The sequence below is a fragment of the Odontesthes bonariensis genome, chromosome 15 (genome assembly GCF_027942865.1).
Source record: "Odontesthes bonariensis isolate fOdoBon6 chromosome 15, fOdoBon6.hap1, whole genome shotgun sequence".
NCBI lineage: Eukaryota > Metazoa > Chordata > Actinopteri > Atheriniformes > Atherinopsidae > Odontesthes > Odontesthes bonariensis.
The window spans coordinates 2,102,689-2,109,488 of NC_134520.1; positions in this window are offsets into that span (position 1 = coordinate 2,102,689).

Here is a 6,800-nt window from a genome sequence, read left to right on the forward strand (position 1 = left end):
GCTGCTTCTCCTTTCCCTGTGGACTCAGGCCGAATAATTGAGTGGCGCTGAGGCAGGGTAATAAGCTACACTGCCAGTGTAATAACCTGCTGGACGATGTACGCTTGTGAGTGTGTTCTCATGTGGCTTGGGAGCCGTAATGACTGCTATTACTCGAGGGCTCGGGAAGCAACCACGCTGGCTAAGGAACCACATATGCACGGTAATGTGAGTATGTTTGGTTCTCTGTAAGCAGCCCGCAGTGCTGATGCATTGTATGTAACTGATGTTTTGTCATTTCTGTCTCTTATGAATCAACTACAACATGGATATTTCAGAGGAGCTTCTCATGCTGTTCTAGTCATCCCTCAAATTTGTACATTTTAGTCATTTTTATGTTTTGGCCATTGCAACACCTTGATTCTTTCCTTTTTCAGCCATGCTGTTGTAGATTTACTGCTTTGCTTGGGGTAATTGTTATGTTGTGTGACCCAGTTTTAGCCAAAGTTCGCGAGACAAATTGTCTCGCATCTGACTCGCATCTGAGTAATTTGTTGTGTTCTGAAAGGACTCACACAAAACAGTGGTGTGTGTAGCAAGCTGGTTTACTCACTGTTTGATCATTTGCCGGTTCCGGCTTCCGGTATACATACATGCAACTACGGGTGCCCACAGAGACCAGTTAGTACCACACATACATATAATTAGTGCAACACCCGCATACATTACATCCCCCTTCTTTTTTTTTTTTTTTTTTTTTTTAAGAAAACAAACAAATACTCTCCCATCACCAACTAGAACTGTCATAGGCTATGCCACCTTACTTCATCATATTTACTTTAAACATTTCAAATGCATAAGTCTGTGGCTACTTGCTAGTGTCCATTAAGCTTTAAAGTTTCAGTTCTTAAAAAAATGCTTTAAAAGTCCTTAAGAGTCCATGTACCTAACTGGAGCTTTTACCACCCTACCTGACCTTGTCTGCACTGGTGCCTGCTGGTCCTGGACCTGGACCTCAGCATTCTGGGCTGAGCAGTCTTCCAACTCTTCCTTTCTTTCCGCTGCTGTTACTGCTGTCAGTCCCTCAGCTGTTTCCTCTGCTTTGCTCTCCTTTTCCAGCGTTTTTCTCAGATGCCTCCGGTTGCGCCGGTACACACCCCCTTCTGGAGTGCGCACTATGTAGGATCTAGGAAGCTTGTGTTCTTTCTCCACCACAGCAGGCTGCCACGTGTCTCCTCTCTGCATCCTGACGGTTTCTCCAGCTTGAAGATCAGGCAAGGGTCTCGCTTGTTGGTCGTAGTACATCTTCTGTGTTCTTTGTCTGTGTCTCAGCTTTTCATAAATCTGTGGAGCTTTCTCCGTACTAAGCAACGATGTAGAGGTCGGCAGCTTTGACTTAAGACGTCGGCCCATCAACAACTGTGCAGGTGATAGCCCTATGCCTTCCAGAGGAGTGTTCTTATACTCTAAGAGAGCAATATAGGGATCACTATTGCTGCATTGTGACTTCTTGAGCCAGTTCTTTATGGTCTGCACTGTCCTCTCTGCTTGTCCATTAGATTGCGGATGGCTTGGGCTGGATGTCAGGTGCTGAAACTCCCAATTCTCTGAAAACGCTCTGAACTCAGCACTTGCATACTGTGGCCCATTGTCAGATATGACAATGTCCGGAATGCCATGCCTGGCAAACACTGACTTCATTGCATTAATGACGCCTCGGCTTGTTGTCTCAGTCAATTTGCAGATTTCTGGATACTTTGAAAAGTAGTCTACACACAGCAGGAATTCAGATCCATTGTGATGAAAGAGATCGCTGCCAATCTTCTCCCATGGTCGCCCTGGTAGCGGATGCGAAATCAGTGGCTCTTTCTGATTGCTGTTCTGGTGCTCACTGCATACTGCACACTGTGCAATCAGCTCTTCAATTTCAGTGCTCATTCCTGGCCAGTATAGAATGTCTCTTGCTCTAGCTTTACATTTCACAATACTGAAATGTGACTCGTGAATTTTGTTTAGCATTTCTTGTCCAAGTTGTTTTGGGACAATGAGCTTATCTGCTTTGAACAAGAGTCCATCTGAAAAGCTGATCTCCTCCCTGAAAGTCCAATATGGCTGCACCAATTCTGGTACAGCACATTTCTTGTCTGGCCAACCCTCAGCAGCAACGCTCCTCAGTGTCTGCATTTCTACATCATCCAATGTCACCTTCTTGAACATCTCCTGTTTTTCCTCGGTCATGGGAAGCTGACGTCTCACACAGTTTACCACAATGTCTTCCTCCACCAGCTCTTCTTCTGAGTCTCTGAGGTAAGCATGGCTTAATGCATCTGCTATATGGAGTTGTTTACCTGGCTTGTATGTGACCTTGAGATTGTATTTCTGTAGCCTCAGCAACATTCTCTGCAGCCTCATGGGTGCCTGATGGAGAGGCTCTTTGAATATGCTCTCTAATGGCTTGTGATCACTTTCCACTTCAATCTCTTTGCCATAGACATATTGGTGGAATTTTTCACAGCCATAAACTATAGCCAACAGCTCCTTTTCAATCTGTGCGTACCTGCGCTGGCAGTCAGTGAGTGCACGTGAGGCATATGCCACAGGCTTGCCCTCCTGTAGTATCACTGCACCCATGCCTTCTGAGCTTGCATCCACTGACAGCATCACCGGCTTGTTGACATCAAAGAACTTCAGCGTTGGTATATTTGTGAGCAGTTTTTTCATCTCCTCTAAACTCTTTGATTGGGCTTGGTCCCACTCCCACTCAGTGTCCTTCTCCAGGAGTTTTCTCAGTGGAGCGCTAACCTCTGACAGATTTGGTATAAACTTGGCCAGATACTGAATCATGCCCATGAATCTGAGCAGCTCCTGCTTGTCTGTGGGTGGTGGGAACTGCGTCACAGCTCTGACCTTCTCATCATCTGGTTTCAGCCCATCAACACTGAGAATGTGACCAATGTACTTGATTTCGGACATCCGGATTTTGCATTTATTTCTGTTTAGTTTGAGGTTATATTGCCTGGCTCGTTCCAACAGCTTCACTAGACTTGTATCATGCTGCTCTTGTGAGTCTCCCCATGCTAGCAGGTCATCAATGATGTTTACAACCCCATCTAGGTCCTCGATCATCTGCGCTACAGCCCTCTGGAACACCTCAGATGCAGACGATATGCCAAAAGGCAAGCGCAAGAAGCGATAGCGCCCTATTGGAGTGTTCATTGTGCACAGCTTTGAACTTTCATCATCAAGTGCAATCTGCCAAAAGCCCTGATTGGCGTCTAAAACAGAAAAGTACTTTGCATTGGGCATACGGCTCCTGTTTATTTTCAGATTTTCTGTCCACACGTCATCATCTGCTCTGACTGCTCTGTATGTGCCTTTCCTGCACCTCCAGTGAGCCAATAAACATATCGGTACTGTTGTCCTCGTCCTGCTCAATTGTGTTCATCCTTCTTGTATTAGGCCTACTCAGCGCGTTGCACATTTTGGCAAAGTGATTACTCTTGCGGCATAAATTGCACGTCTTGCCATATGCAGGACACCTCCTGGCATCGTGCTTGTAAACCACATCTGCTGCATGTCGGACCTTTCTGTTCCTCCGCGCCGTATCTTTTTTTTCCTCGGTTATCCCTCACAGCGCGGATTTTATGCACCTCGACCTCTTGATTTAATTAGTGCAACACCCGCATACATTACAACTTGTAAATGTGGTGCTGTGCATTATGACCAAACATCTCCACTTTGGTCTTGTTTTTTTTAAAGGACATTGTTCCAGAGGTTTTGTGATTTGTTCATATGCAAGTCCACAAACCTAAGCCATGCCGTCGTGTTCTTTTTAGAAAGAGGAGGCCTTCTCTTGCTATCCTTTAAAACAAGCCATACCTGTCCAGTCTTTTTCTAATTGTACTGTCCATGAACTTTAAAGGTAGGGTAGGGGATCTTTTTCTGGAACATTTTTTTACATATTGCTTGAAATACTCTTCACACCCCCATTGCAACCAATTAATTAAAAGTTTTGACACAAATATGAAAAGTTTTAGTGGCCTCTAGAACGTACAATCTAGGAAAAACAGTATCCAATCATTGTGAACGGACCGTTCACAATGATTGGATTCTGATGCCGTCTATCAAACTGCAATCTGCTCCTCCCTCCCCCTCCCCCTTCTTCCCCCTGTGCGCGTACCCTGCTCCGTGAACGAATTACGCCTCCAGAAGCTTGGCAGGAAGCTAAACTAGAGCCAGCTTGGCTAGCACCTAGCATTATTAAACGTATAGTTATCATATACTAAATACTAAATACGGCAACGATCGATGCTTGCTGTCAGAACAGCGCTCGTGCAAGTTCATGTACTCTAGAGGCGTGCCTTCGGGGAGAAAGTGAAGAAAAGGTTTGGGACTTTTTACCTGTGTATTTTAAAAATGCAGCTTCGCTGGACTCAAAATCCAGGATCTCCTACCCTACCTTTAACCCTTAATGCTAACTGAGGCCCATGGAGTCTGAGATGTAGCTATTGGCTTTTTGAGCAGTGCACAGTCTGACCTTGAGGGGAACTTACTGGGACTTCCACTCCTGGGAAGAATGAAAGTGTCTTGCATGTTTTTCACCTGTGAGTAGTCTCTCTCACTTGAAAATGATGAATGAATGAAAATGACCTTATAAACCTTCTCAGATTGATGCACTGCAACAATTGAAAGCTAACACTGCTTCTGCATTTAGGCGTAGTTATTGTTAATTACATAATAACACTGTAATATTGAATTTGTTGTTGTTGTTCATCTAAGGTTTTATTTATCTAATTTTGAGACCTGATTTGGACTGGATGATTTGTAAAAAACTGTCTTGACATGTAAAACCTTGGAATAAAAAGAGAGTGTACTTTCTATTTCATATGACTACGTTGAAAGACCATTTGCTGATTTTGTCATCTTTGGCAGAACATTGCAAGCTGAAAAAGTCTGGTTAAAGTATTTGGTTTTGAATATCATCTGTTATGGAACCCAATATTCACTAGAATCATGTGCTTTTGTTTGTTCAAGTTCAAATTATTCAGTTACCAATATTTTGTCTGTCCTCTGCTGTTTTCCTTCTCATTCTCCTATTGTTTGTGTACATCTGAGAAATACGCCCCATCTGTCAAATAGTACACACACCTCCGCAGTTCTGTCTCCCCTGCAAAGCACAAGAATCATTCTACAGCATGGTGAGCCCCTCCCCTGCTGCACTTTTAAACCAGCATCACTTACATCCCATAAATTCTTAATGCACACTCTTTAACCTGAAATAACACCCTCAACTTTGGCTCTGCCTTTTTCTCCTTTCATCTGTTTCTCTTAACACGACTTACTTATTGGTTGCCTTTTTTTGTTTGATTTCTTGAGTCTCATTTACTTTTGACTTGCATCAAAACAATATTTTGGTGCTTAACAGATGCCATATGTCCCACCTCTGTCAGGGTGCTGTTCAGGGAAGGACACAATGGAACAAATAAATACTTATCTCAGGACTGAACAGATTGTGGCATGGCATGCAGGGCCGGTCAAACACACACAAAGATCCGACCAACAGACAGGGGAGACAAGAGACTAAATAGAGGGCTGGGTGTGATTGGAGATAATGACAGACAGGTGAGGGGAATTAACTAATTAACAGAGTGAAGGGGAAAACCAATGGCAAGACTGAAAAACTAAACATGAACAAGAACTGAACACCTAAAACATGACACTTAACAGATGAGTCCATGGACGTGACAGAACCCCCCCCCTCAAGGGGCGGCTCCCAGACGGCCCAAGGGAGGGAGGGAGGGACTCGAAGCCGGTCCGGCGGGGGACCAGAAACAGGCATGTGGTACCGGCTTCGGGCAGTAGGAGGCGGTGGTCTGGCGGACGCCCAGACCTCTGACGGCACGGCAGGAACAGGCGGTGGTCTGGCGGACGCCCAGACCGCAGATGGCGTGGCAGGAACAGGTGATGGTCTGGTGGACGCCCAGACCCCTGATGACGTGGCAGGAACAGGCGGTGGTCTGGCGGACGCCCAGACCTCTGACGGCATGGCAGGAACAGGCGGTGGTCTGGCGGACGCCCAGACCGCAGATGGCATGGCAGGAACAGGTGATGGTCTGGTGGATGCCCAGACCCCTGATGACGTGGCCGCAGGCGGTGGTCCGGCGGACGCCCGGACCCCTGATGACGTGGTAGCAGGCGGTGGTCTGGTTGGCACCCAGACTTCCGTTGATGTGGCAGCAGGCGGTGGTCTGGTTGGCACCTAGACTTCCGTTGACGTGGCAGCACGCGGTGGTCCGGCGGACGCCCGGACCCCCGATGACGTGGCAGCAGGCGGTGGTCTGGTTGGCACCCACACTTCCGTTGACGTGGCAGCAGGCAGAGCCGGAGACCGTCCAGCCGGCGAGGGAGGAGCCCCCCCTTTAAGGGATGGCTCCCACACATTCCTATTGTCCGGGGGTGGGAGGAGGGAGGGGCTCGGAAAAGTGAGTCCATGGGCCGGGGCCCCATGGGCCCTGAGGCTTTGTCGGGCCCTGCCGCCTCTTTGTCAGACCCTGTGGCCTCTTGGTCGGGTCCCTGGTCAGGTTCCGGGTCAGGTTCTGGGTCAGGTTCCGGGGCCAGCTCAGGAACGGCTGGGTCCTGGGGCTGCGGTGCAGGTAAGGAGGAAGGGCTGTACAGCTCAATTACCTTCTGAGGCTCCAATCCAAAAACGTCCTGTGAGGCTTCGCGCTGCACAGTCTCGGTGAGGCTCCACGCAGACTCCAGGACAGCGTGCCACCCCCGGAGCCCCCGCCTCGCCGACAGGAACAGCAGGAGCTCAGTAG